At 40.2% G+C, this 12686-nt stretch overlaps 1 protein-coding gene across 18 annotated transcripts in view; it reads left to right on the top strand.

Moving 5' to 3' along the window:
• The window catches only part of LOC100869770 (CUGBP Elav-like family member 1-A), a 479952-nt gene that overhangs the window by 46396 nt on the left and 420870 nt on the right, over nt 1-12686 (top strand). For 14 of the 18 annotated variants that reach the window (XM_086913393.1, XM_086913415.1, XM_086913417.1 and 11 more), the window contains one exon: nt 7326-7414. The exons of the other annotated variants lie outside the window; for them this stretch is intronic. The gene's annotated coding sequence lies outside the window, so the exon portion shown is untranslated. The remainder of the gene's footprint in view (nt 1-7325; nt 7415-12686) is intronic. 18 annotated transcript variants of the gene reach the window in all.

Consider the following 12686-nt stretch of genomic DNA (forward strand, 5'->3'; position numbering starts at 1 on the left):
CGAAATTAATTAATTACGCGTGAACGAGCAAATATGGATGGCGCGTTGTTCTCGTTCACAAAGAGATAGATAAGATTTTTAAACCCTTTGTATTTATATTTAAGAAGGTTAAAGGATCGAGTTGTTACTAATTTTGAGTAGCTGTATCTTCGAAGGTAGTAGCGATATTTATAACTTATTATAGGTCGTTCGAAATGGAAAACCTTGATCTTTATACTGCTTCATCCCGTGTCAAAATCGATTCACGGATTCCAAAGTTATCACTGTTCAAAGGAAAAGGGAATTTTTCATTTTCGAAATTAAAAATTCGCAAAACTTTGAATCGCTGTATCATCGAAGGTAGTAGCGATATTTATAACTCGTTATAGGTCATTCGAAGCGGAAAACCTTGCTCTTTAAAATGGTTCATCCCTTACCAAAATCGGTTCACGGGTTCCAAAGTTATAGCCGTTCAAAGGAAAAGGGAATTTTTCATTTTCGAAATTAAAAATTCGCAAAACTTTGAATCGCTGTATCATCGAAGATAATAGCGATATTTATGACTTATTATAGGTCGTTGGAAACGGGAAACCTCGATCTTTATACTGCTTCATCCCGTGTCAAAATCGATTCACGGATTCCAAAGTTATCACCGTTCAAAGGAAAAGGAAATTTTTCATTTTCGAAATTAAAAATTCGCAAAACTTTGAATCGCTGTATCATCGAAGATAGTAGCGATATTTATAACTTGTTATTGGTCATGCAAAGCGGGAAACCTTGCTCTTTAAAATGCTTCATCCTGTGTCAAATTCGGTTCATGGGTTCTAAAGTTATAGCCGCTCAAAGGAAAAGGGAATTTTTCATTTTCGAAATTAAAAATTCGCAAAACTTTGAATCGCTGTATCATCGAAGATAGTAGCGATATTTATAACTTGTTATAGGTCATTGGAAGCGGAAAACCTTGCTCTTTAAAATGCTTCATCCCGTGCCAAAATCGGTTCATGGATTCCAAAGTTATCACCGTTCAAAGGAAAAGGGAATTTTTCATTTTCGAAATTAAAAATTCGCAAAACTTTGAATCGCTGTATCATCGAAGATAATAGCGATATTTATAACTTGTTATAGATCATTCAAAGCGGGGAACCTTGCACTTTAAAATGCTTCATCCCGTGCCAAAATCGGTTCACGGGTTCCAAAGTTATAGCCGTTCAAACGAAAAGGGAATTTTTCATTTTCGAAATTAAAAATTCGCAAAACTTTGAATCGCTGTATCATCGAAGATAATAGCGACATTTATAACTCGTTATAGGTCGTTGGAAGCGGGAAACCTTGGAGAAACCTCAATACCGATCGGTACAATTATATCGCAACACCGGTTGTTGTATTGGCTTTAAACCGAAAGGCACGAGGAGGTAAAACTTTTCGCTGCAACAGTGAAATTTAATATTTCGAATAAATAATAATAAGGGAGGTATACGGTTCCCTTCATTAAGGTAATCGTCGTTCAATATCTCGAATATCCTGCTTCTATGTTTATACCTCTTCGTTCCTCGATCTACATTTATCATGCAACCACGTTCATACCTTTCCAATCGTATTTTCGATTGCCCGTGAAAAAAATAAAAATTTCAATTTTACAAATATTATCTTCGATCCAATTTATCCGTTGAAACGATCGATAGAGATTTCTTGATTAAAGATTTCTTTAACGTTCTGTTTTCGAGATTTTTCTTCCTCTGGGAAAAAGATACGTGGAGAGTTGTTTCGCCGGGACAAACCATTAAGCTTCTCCTTCCTCGTGTCGTCTTTCGCTCGCGGTCATTCGAGTGTCATTAAGTTTATATTAAATTACGCGTGAGCACGCAATAAAGGTTTCATAACGGGCATTCTCTTCTCTCTCTCGAGAGAGAGAGAGAGAGAGAAGGGGAGGAGGAGGAAGGGAGGAGAGGGAACCGTTTCGAAAGGCAAAGAACTCGGGAGAGGAAAATGTACTTAAAAAGTTTCGTTCGTCGACTCGTTTATTAAAAATGAATTAACCCCTCCTCCTCCCTCGAGCCCCTCCCACCATTTGTTGCGGCAAATGAATTTGTTCAAACTTCTCTCAAAAAGCTTCTCTCACCCCGCGACTTTTAATTACCTCGATATAAACTGACAAATAAATAAATAAATAATATATATATACAAGTTGAAAAGCAGATAATTTAATTCTTATGGAGAGAGGAGGATCAATTCATCGAATAAATTCACTTTTACACATCTCGTCTGATCGTTTTATTTCTTTTCACGGAACGCGATAAGTTAAGATCCGAGAGACGCTTATTGAAAAAACACGGCCAATCTTAATTCTCTCGCTTCGAGGAAGAGAAAAGAGGAGAAGGAAAGATCCGCAAAATCTCCAACAAAGTTTAAAATCGTGGGAAGAACTTAACGAGAGACGCAGGGCTTTTAACGAGAGCTCGTCCATCTACGCGAGAGATCGAAGAATCGTCACCGTTCAACACGACTATTTAGCTCGTTCCTTCCTGCCAAGAATCGCATCGAGAAGGAAGGAAAGGCTCTTTGTTATTCCGCGAACGGCCCTCTCTCGACCCCTCCTCTTTGATTCGGCTAACGAGACACATCGAGATTCGATTCTTTCTCGGGGACGAACTCTTTCTCGAAAGATTCTCGTGATTAAATTAAAAGCGGGGAGTTGGATAAGAAAATTTAATTCTTCATTAAGCGGAGGAATGTTTCTTCTTCCAACAGTTAATTATCGCCAGCTCGAAATAATTGAAGGGTCGTGCAACTCTCGATATTTCCGCTCGAATCGGATGGAAGTTGTCGGCCGGTTATCGTTCTCCAATTGTCGTTTCGCCCCGGTTTGCGTAAGTTTCGGGCTCGAAGTTTGTCGAACGTTTGGAAACAATGTAATTTGGTTGCCACGGTGGCCGGATTGTGTGCATTGTCACGGATACAATTATAGCGGTTTATTATCACGGTCGATTTTGAAGTTGGATACGATTTGACTAATAATTTCTATTCGATTTAGGAGCGTTTCTGATTCAAGTTTAGTGCATTCTTAAACGATGATTCGTTCCAGTTTAAAATTGATAAAAGGGAAGCGATTGGGGAGAGTTTGAAAGAATCGCAACGAAAAATGTAAGGATTCCTGTGCATCGCTGTGAATGTCTCAAAAAACATTGTCATCTAGTTTCAAGTTTATTTCTTGTGTTTTGTTGATGAACAAAATTGGATCGATACGTTTCATTATTGAAATTAAATGGCGTGAGTCCGTTTGTACGATATAAATATATGTGTTATTTTAGTTAAATCGAATTACGTATCGATAAATTAATAGAAACGAATCTCCAGATATAATTGATTCGTTCATTTTTGAATGGATCGGTTAGCAAGAAAAAACGGAGTCACTTTCAAGATGGACGATCCACATTAATCCTTAACTCGAATTTTATTGGAAACTAATAATTTCGCGGCGAAAATCATGGCTGGGTTAAAATTGTGATGGAATAAGCATACATGAATTTTCGATTTGGCGAAATTTATAGGAAACTTTGGGGGGTGGAAATTGAACTCCATTGTGCTCGTCTATAATGCATGTGGAGGTTAATAAAATTGGAAGAAATTTCATCCCTAAATAATATTAATTCCAATTTTCTCCGCTTCGCATTTTTTCGTTTTGGGACGAGATGAATAAATATATATTGTTAAATGCAAGAGTGATCGCCTTTCTTTTTTTTTTTTCCTTTCTTCCCAAAACACGAAAGCATCGTTGTCTTAACCAACCATAAACACCACCGCCAAACCGTTTCAAACTCGAGGCGGAGGCGTAAGCTGTCGCTTCGTTACAGAGCCACGTTCGCCATTAACGCTCGCCTCCGAAAATTCCATCGAGATTCCCTCGCATGCATAGTTAATCGTGTCAGAAACACGCTCGAAAATTTGCAATTTTTACTAACCGCGATCGATACTAACCTTTTCTCCATCCCACTTTATATTTCAACAATCCTTCCGTAATTCGTTCGTCCTTCCATTCTTATTCGTTTCTTTGCTTGATTCTCACGTGGCCATCTACGTATATTGTGGTTTCTGCGTTTCGTTTTTAACTTCTCTTTTAATCAACCCTTTCTACTGTACCATTTAGCTCGATGAAATCCCGATACTCAGAAACAGTTTCAATATCGTAGAAGAAATGTAAATATAGAAATAAATGCCGAGCCTTTGTTCTGAGGAATGTAATAATAATACCACGCTTAAAAGTGAATTGTAAAAACTTAATTGCAAGAAATGCTTCGCCTTGAATCAATATCTAATAGGAAAAAAATTAATCAGGTTCTGCATAATATGATATTTCCGAAAACGTTCTGATATTTCCCAAATTTAATGGAACAACGGTTAAGAATCGCTACTTGAACCGATTCTTTTTTATTTGTGACAAAGACATGTATAAATAAGGAGAGATGCAACGAATAACGCGAATTAAAATCAAAACTATCGAAAAACTGGACGTAACGACTTTCGAAAGGCGTAACACATTTCTCCTCGTTCAGACAACTCCTCGTTTGTTGGCGCACCACGATTGGTCGTCAAATGGCATAAACCCGGCTCGTTGACTGCAGCTTAACACATCTATGGGGGCCGGTTTACCGGATGGATTAACTCGAGGGCTTGCCGAGAAAGTTCTTAATGTCGTAATGAAAACAGAGGGGTTGCTTCAACTCGGCTGAGCCAGACGTGTCTGCCCGAGGGGAGCCCGACGTTGAAAAACTATGACTGTACAGGTGTCGCCCATCGTTTAATCCGATAAAAGGACGATCCTCCCGATTTTTGGATCTCGACGACGAAATCGACCTCTTCCTCGTGGCAGAAATTGATTCCATCCCTCCCTCCCTCGTTTTATTTATTCGGAGAAAAGTTTCCCGTGATCGAAGTCGAGGAGGGACGCGTACTCCTGTCGATTGAATTGAGAAATGTATAGATAAATATACGAAAGAGACTCCTCGCCTCTATCGAGGATATTTCTTCTCCCGAATATAATCGGTGTGGAAATCTTGGCAAGGCACGGCCGTAATTTTTCACCCGTTCGTTCGCCCGGCAACGAACCGATCAAAACCGTTACATTATTGGCACGGAGGATTATGCTGCTCCATTCGGTTAATAAATAAACGCGAGCTTTTAACTTGCTGGCTGGCAAGTGAAAAAGTAATGACCTCGAAATATTAACGTTGGCACTAAGTACTCGGGCGCACTGGATTACAATCTACGCTTTTGAAACTCGCCATTTTCTTCTTTTATCCTTCAAAAGTTTGACGCGAGCTACTTTAAACGACTTTATCAATATTTCCGCTCGAGGAGGCTTTGTTGTAATCCCGCAGGGTGGCCCTTCAGAGGACCTGAGGGAGAAGGTGTGTGCGCGTGTGTATCGAGACAGCGTGTACAAGAAAAGGAGGAAAATTAACGCGACTCCGATCGAATCGAACGATATGAATTCCAACGGAGTTTATCCTTGCAGAACTTTCGTTCAAACTGTCGAGATTTATTTCTTTACGGGAAAAAAAAAAGAAAAAGAAAAAAAGAATCGTGACAACTTCAATTTCTCTCCTACACGTTTCAAAGTATTAGATAAAAAAAAAAAAAAAGAAGTTCTGAAAAATTGTGCATATTCTTCCCAACATTCCATCTCTGGCCATAAAATTTTTCCACCAAAGCGGCCATGCCTTCGAGCAAGAATCCATTTTGCATTTTGTATTACACCCTCCTCCTCCTCCTCCTCCTCTACGTGTTCCGTCATGTCCATTATTACTCGATATATATCGGCGAGGAGACGAACAGAGAGGGAGACGAGTGGAGAAAAATAACGAACGTTGAGGGGGAGAAAATGAGTCGACGCGGTAATTTTTTTTCTCTTTTCTCAAAAATCCATGGAAATAGAGGCGTGGAGAGGTGGCCCCATACATACACGCGAGAGGTTATCTTCGGCGGCCGATCTTTGACGTCCCCAATTTATGCGCTCGAGTCTCGCCGATTCGTGTTTACGTTACGTTGTGTTGGAGAAGATTTATAGGGGTGGAAACGATTCCGAAACGTTTGTCGGCCGACTAGCAAGACGATCGTGTGCGAACGAATGGGTGACACATGTTCGCTTCATGATCGAATCCCTTCTTCTTCGAGCTCCATGGGGCACGCGAGATAGATAAGGGGGATGGATATCGTTGTTTGAACTCGATTGCGTTCGATTTTTCCTTCTTTTTTTTTTTTTTTTTTTTTTAAACGATGTGTTTCGAGCGGTGTTTACGGATGAGAGGTTGTGTATATAAAAATGGAAAATGGGCCCGGTAATAAAGGTTTTTGCGCGAAAGGAGTGAATAAAAATGTAGGAGAGGGATAAAAGTTGTAATAAAGTAATAGTGGTTTTGTTATTTTAAATTTGTTGCGTAAGTGTCGAACGTTTGTTTTAACGTTCGTGAAAAAGGAAAAGATGTAATAATTTTAGCAATTCTGTATTTTGTATTTTTACTACTAAAAGTGTGTCTCATTCGGATTTAAGGGAATTTAAAATAGATTTTCGATATAGAGTTAAAAGAAAAGGAAGGAAATGATCTTGGAATTAATAATAAATAACGAGATTTATTGGTAAAAATTGATAATTAAAAATGGATAATACTCTATACGTGTACAGTCATTTGAAGTATAAAGGATTTCCCGCGACACTAAGAGTCACGTGGCTTTGTCACGTGGCTTTGTCACGTGACTAGCTTCGCTGAAGCATCTCCCACCACTTCTACTTTCAAATAGCTAGCATTTCAAAGATGTCAGTCTTACGTGGTTGAATTTGTTCGCGTCTCGTAACGTAAAATTTTTGTGTGTTTGCTTGAAATGTTTCGTGAAGTGGTGTTATTATCGATTGAATCCTTTATTCCTGCACTTGGAGAAATGTTTATACAGAAAATTGGAACGTGAGTAACATTCGACACTTTCTTTATTCAATTCAAAGGAGAAGTAATAATTTCTAGAGAAGGAAAACTTTTGCGTTTCTTCAAAATGGTGAACCACAATTGCTATCGTTTGACGTCCCTTCCTATCATTAGTATTTAAGTAAAAAAGATTGCATATTTATAACGAATTATGAAATGAATCAAAAATCTTTCGTTTGATATTCGGACTATAAAGTATGGTTAGGTTATATAACGCGTATATTACACGTATATCCATATATTCGATATCGAATACATCGAAACGAGCGACGAAACGATTCGACGAAAATAAAACATTCAAGAATGTTATCGTTTATCGACGATGGGAAGGGAAAGAAACGGAATATTATCAATTTTTATCGCAAATTTCAGATCAAAAGCGAGCCATTTATCCGCATCGATCCACCAACCCAACCGGATTGCCGATCATCGCCACGGATTCGGTTCGTCGAAATCAAAAGGTGAGTCGTCGTAGAAAGTAATCCTTGATAAAGAGAGAGAGAGAGAGAGAAAAAACAAATTGAAACGTCGAAACGTGCCGCGTGTAGATTAGACCAACTGGTTACTCTCGCTACCCCTTTCACTGGCCCTCACCCTGACTCTGGCTTTGCACGTATCTATATACATGGCGCGTATATATAACGTATAAGCGCACGTAGAGGGCGCGTATGTATACATACGCGAATGAAAGGACACGTGACATCGAAAACCATGAATAGTTAGGGACGAACCCTTTCGCTGAATCAATAGTCATTCTGGCAAGCTCTCACGGAGATAGACGCAACGGTTCGAGTTCTCGTTGCTCGAACAACCTCACTCGATCGAGTTTGCCGATACACTCGGGCTACTTTTGATCGAGTTATTCATTATTATTGTTACACCGCGGCCGGGACACGATCGACCGAGCAATTTCGCCCGCTCGTTCGGAAAGGGAACGATCGTCCGTCCACGCTGGGAAACGAGGATAAAGACGTTACGTGGCGTTTCCTATAGAGGAGATGGTTCTACCGTTACACACGGGTTATTTTCTGGGAAAATACGGGGAAAAATATGAAGGGGGAATCGTTTTTGTTCGTTTCTTTGATATTTTAGAGTTTACTATGCCCCCTTTGATGTATGCACGTAACTATGCATATAACGTTGTGTTTCGCCGTTATGGAGTCTGGCGAAACACAAGAGTGGAATTCCACTCAATTTTTTAGCTCGAGTGCCGTACAAATTCTTTTCTCTTTTTTTTTTTTTTTTTTTTTCGGAGGACGCTTTCCAAGTTTATTGTTTATTCGAAATACTTCCCCCTCCCCTCCTCCTCGCACTTTCGATTCGAGAGAGAAACTATACTTTTAAATGGGGAACAATAGAGTAGAGCCGGAAGCAAGTACACTTGTACCACGCAGTGGTAGAATTGATGAAGTTATACGTTGTGTGCGCGATACAAGAGACCGTTATACGCGTTTTTCTCGTTGGTTATTATATATAAAGGTAGAAAAATATTCAGATTTATATCGGAACCTTTAATACTTCCCTTCATACAAAAATAATAAATTTATATTTAATATCGATAAATATCATCATCGTTGCGTGTACGCGAGAATTAAAAATGTTAAAGATATCGAGATCAGATTAGATTTTTCTTTCTATTCCGTTTTATTATAGCCCGTTTCGTGCGAATGATGATTAAACGCTAAACAGCGCAATACAATAATATTATAACAAAACAAAGCGAGATCAGCACTACCGTTACTACGTTTCGATCTTGTTTATTCAATCCTCTGCGATATTCCGTGAAATACCTATACATACGTATACTGTGTTTACATCTAACGTTATTGCGCGTTATTGTAACGAGTAACGTTAATAACACGAAATACAACACCATCGAAATTCAACCTATCTCCTTATACGTTAACAATTTCGCGTTACAAGAAACCGTTCATCCTCTCCCCTCCTTTTCCCCCTTTTATTTTACACCGTGAATATGCACTTAGCAGTTGAATCGGGCGTTTTTTCATCATCGTTGCCCCGTTTCTTTCCCTCGACACGCGACTGGCACTCGTGTTTAACTGGCGTTCGTGTTGTCTTCATCAAAAAGATGATTAAACGAGAAAGAAAGAGAGAGAGAGAGAGAGAGAGGGGGAAGGCAGCCAATCTCTCGCACATATATATATATACACACGCGCGTTCACCGGTCGAACACACTCGAACGCTGTGGCCACGAACGTATACACCAGGCGTATTAAAAAAGGCGGACAATGAGGCGAGCAAATAGAGCTCGCCCGCCCCCTCCGCCCGCCCGCCCGCGGTTTGCGGTTTGTCAGGCGTGCAGCTTGTTTTTTCATCGTCGCACCGCGTGTTTAACGGACAAACTCTTTCCATTACTTTAAAATAAGTGCATTAAGCGGCTCCTCCCACTCCCCTCCCCCGTGTCTCTACTCTGTATTTCCTCCTCTCGTTTTCCGCTCCACGGATTCATTGTCAAACAAGTTTTTCAACGTCCGAGCTGACTTATCCGGTGGTTAAAACCCTCCCCTCCCCCCTCCCCTCCTCCCCCTCTCGCCCCTGTGTATGGAATGACAATCGGCTGGGAAAAGTTTGTTCGAGATACGAAAAAAAAAAAAAAAAAAAAAAGCTTTTTTTTTTGTTCCGTGCTGTTTCTTTTTTCCTTCTCCTTCTTTTTAGGGAATAAATATGCTGTGGAGGGAAATCGATTGTACGGTTGCGATCAAGTTGTGTATGCATATACGTCTCGTTTCAAAGTTTTATTCTCTCTTTTTATATATTTTATATTCTTTTTCAAATCGATTGCGCATCACCTTTACCTTTGGAATGATTGAAAAGAAACAAGTCGCGAGTTTAGAAGCAACGGTGATGATGATTAGCCGTGGCGGGTAATGAAAGTGGCGGATCGATGGATGGCGATCGCTCGATACCTGAGAAATATCGGCCGAAATTCCCTCGTCGAGCGATTTGACTGTCGGGTGGGTGAAGAGGGGGGAGGGGCTGTCGAAACGAAGGCATGCTCGGGAAAAGAATATCCATAGGACAAAGGGGAACGTAATGAAAAGTGTCCGGCTCGACGATGCACTGGCAACGTGCACGAATGGGGGGAGGATGAAGGATCTACCATCTACCGTTTCCCTTTGAGAGGACGTCCACTCCCGGAATTCAGCCTCTCCTACGCTTTGTTTCCGCACATCTGATAACCGCCGTTCCTCCTCCTCCCTCGTTCCATCCCCCTTTTCTGCCTGGTGGTGGAGGATCGAGGCGGGCGGCCAAAGGAGAGAAGAAAGAAGGGTCGAATGAATGAGGCGGCGACGAAAGGAACGGATGAGTTGTTTGCCCCTTGATAAAACACGATCGGCCAATTCGCGTGGACAAAAAAAGCTTCTCCTCTCGCGTTTTCCATGTAAAATTTCCACCCAAAAATCTTCCCTACAGGCGATTCGTTCAACCCTTTCGGCCATGGCGCGTAACACTGAAACAAGCTTGGACGATAAATATATATTGGTATATATGGACGAAGTAAAATCTCTTTGAATTTTCAACTTGAACAATAATAATAATATTCTCCTCCAAGATATTAAACCGAAAAATTAGAATTCAATTCGTCAAGATTAACACTTTTCTCAAAAAAAAATGTATCGTTTAACGAAATTAACGCTGTTTCTCGAGAAATTGCTGTTAGAAACGTGGACAGATTTTTTTTAATTAAGCGTGTAGGATGCGATGCGAAGAAAGATCGGATCGCTAGATATATTAACCTCATCATCAGGATCGCGCGCGCAAAATGTAATCTAGACAAAATTGCAGGACCGCTTTGAATTCCCATCCACGCCACGAGGCATTTTCATAAAGCTATTTTTATATATAAAAGCACAACATTCTTTCAACGGGGAGGGTGGGGGGGGGGGAAATGAATGGGATACCATCCCGAAAATTCATCCCGTCCCACGAATCCCGTGTGTGTGTAATTGCTGCATTCATATTATTGCAGACCGCCCGCCGTTATTTTCGCGTTTCACTCAATAACAGAGGACCTTTTGTTCGAGCTCGTTGTCTTTAATGAACACTTCCACTGAGTACATATAACACGGTCCAACTCTTTATCTCTCTCTCTCTCTCTCTCTCTCTCTCTCTCTCTCTTCGTCTCGTCTCGAACGTGTTTCTTTTTTTTTTTTTTTTGATATATCGCCACCAGAAATGTCGCGTCATTTTTTCAGATACGATTCGATTTTTCTTACCTTCTTTTTGATACATTCACAAACCGCGTGGAAGCGAAGGATAAAGGGTTGGAAACACTGTTGGCATGACGGATGGGTTTTTGCACGGGTATGAATATTTGATTGGGACTCGGGTCGAGAGGGATGCGGAAATTATGGGAGACGAAATTTTAACTTTCGCGTGATTAATTAATAAGAATTTTCGTCTAATTGGATTAAAAGAAGCGGGGATAAATTAAAATTAATCCGTGATCGATACGAGATATTTTTCTCATAAACATAAAAAAAAGAGAAATCATTAAATTGTTGATCGATTCAATTAAATCACCGAATAATATAAAATTCCAAATTCGAACAGATAAAAGAATTCTATACTCTTTCACCAATTCTTATCGAAACTCTTTGTTTAATCGTCAGAAATAATCGCGAATTCGGCAAATTTTCGCTTTTCAAAAAAATATCCGCCCTTCTTGTCATCGGCAATCAGCGAATCTTTATTCCTCGTACGCACGCCTCCTCGTTCATCCCCTCCCCTCGACAGTGAAAATTCACCGTGACGTTGAACGTTCCTACGATGCTGTATCGATAAAAAGAAAGAGGGAAGAAGGAAACGAGAGGAAAAAATGAGGAGATGGATGGATGGATGGAAAGAGAGGGAAGTTCGACGTTTCCACCACGTTCCTTCCTTCCTTCCTTCCTTCCTACACCATCATCCCCTTTCACGTCAATCCGACTAGCATTTTCCGCTCAAAAGTTTTTCGCGCGGCAGAAATCCGCAGCGGGACGTCGAATTTTGCAAGCCCGGCGTACCTAAATCGAGGTGCGTAACCCGAGAGAAAAATCATTTCGATGCGGCGACGCCTCCAACCCCCGCGCTTTATCCGCTCGCGGCTAAAGAGGAAAAAAGGAGGAAAAAACGCGCGAGTTTTATCACGTCGGATTACGTCGAAGATTGTGCGCCGTGACACGAGGAAAAAGAAAAGGGGGCTCGAAGGAATTATGGCGATGAGGAGGAGGGGATAGTTAATGTGCATGCTACTTCGAAATTGTTTTATCCTTTTTTTTTTTTTCCTTTCTTTTGGTTCGCGTTTTTCTCGAGTCGGGGTAGAAATTTTCATTTCAAGTGAAATAATGATGTTATCCTCGCTTTTCGAAAAATGTTTTTTTTTTTTTTAGCAATACGATATTCTCGATGCGATCGATTAAATTGAATTGTAATTGTTACTGGGGGAAAGAGTAAATTATCGCGTTTCTTCTCGATGAATAAATTAACAAATCTCTATGTTGTATCTAGAAATTACGTTGTCAGATGCAGGGAAAGGATTTGTAACATAGTTTTCAACATTCGGTGCATGTATATATTTTTAATCCAATTCCGAGTTTCGTTCCCGCGGGACGAAATTTTTGTAGTCGATTGAAAAAAATATTTCCACCCCGGATTATTCAAATATCTCTACTACTCTAATCCCAGTATTCAATTCTTTCTCGCGAATCAAATGATAAATTTTGAAAAACA

This window comes from Apis florea, unplaced genomic scaffold (assembly GCF_048593485.1).
Source record: "Apis florea isolate Af1SG1 unplaced genomic scaffold, ASM4859348v1 contig_3496_pilon, whole genome shotgun sequence".
In the NCBI taxonomy this organism is placed as follows: domain Eukaryota; kingdom Metazoa; phylum Arthropoda; class Insecta; order Hymenoptera; family Apidae; genus Apis; species Apis florea.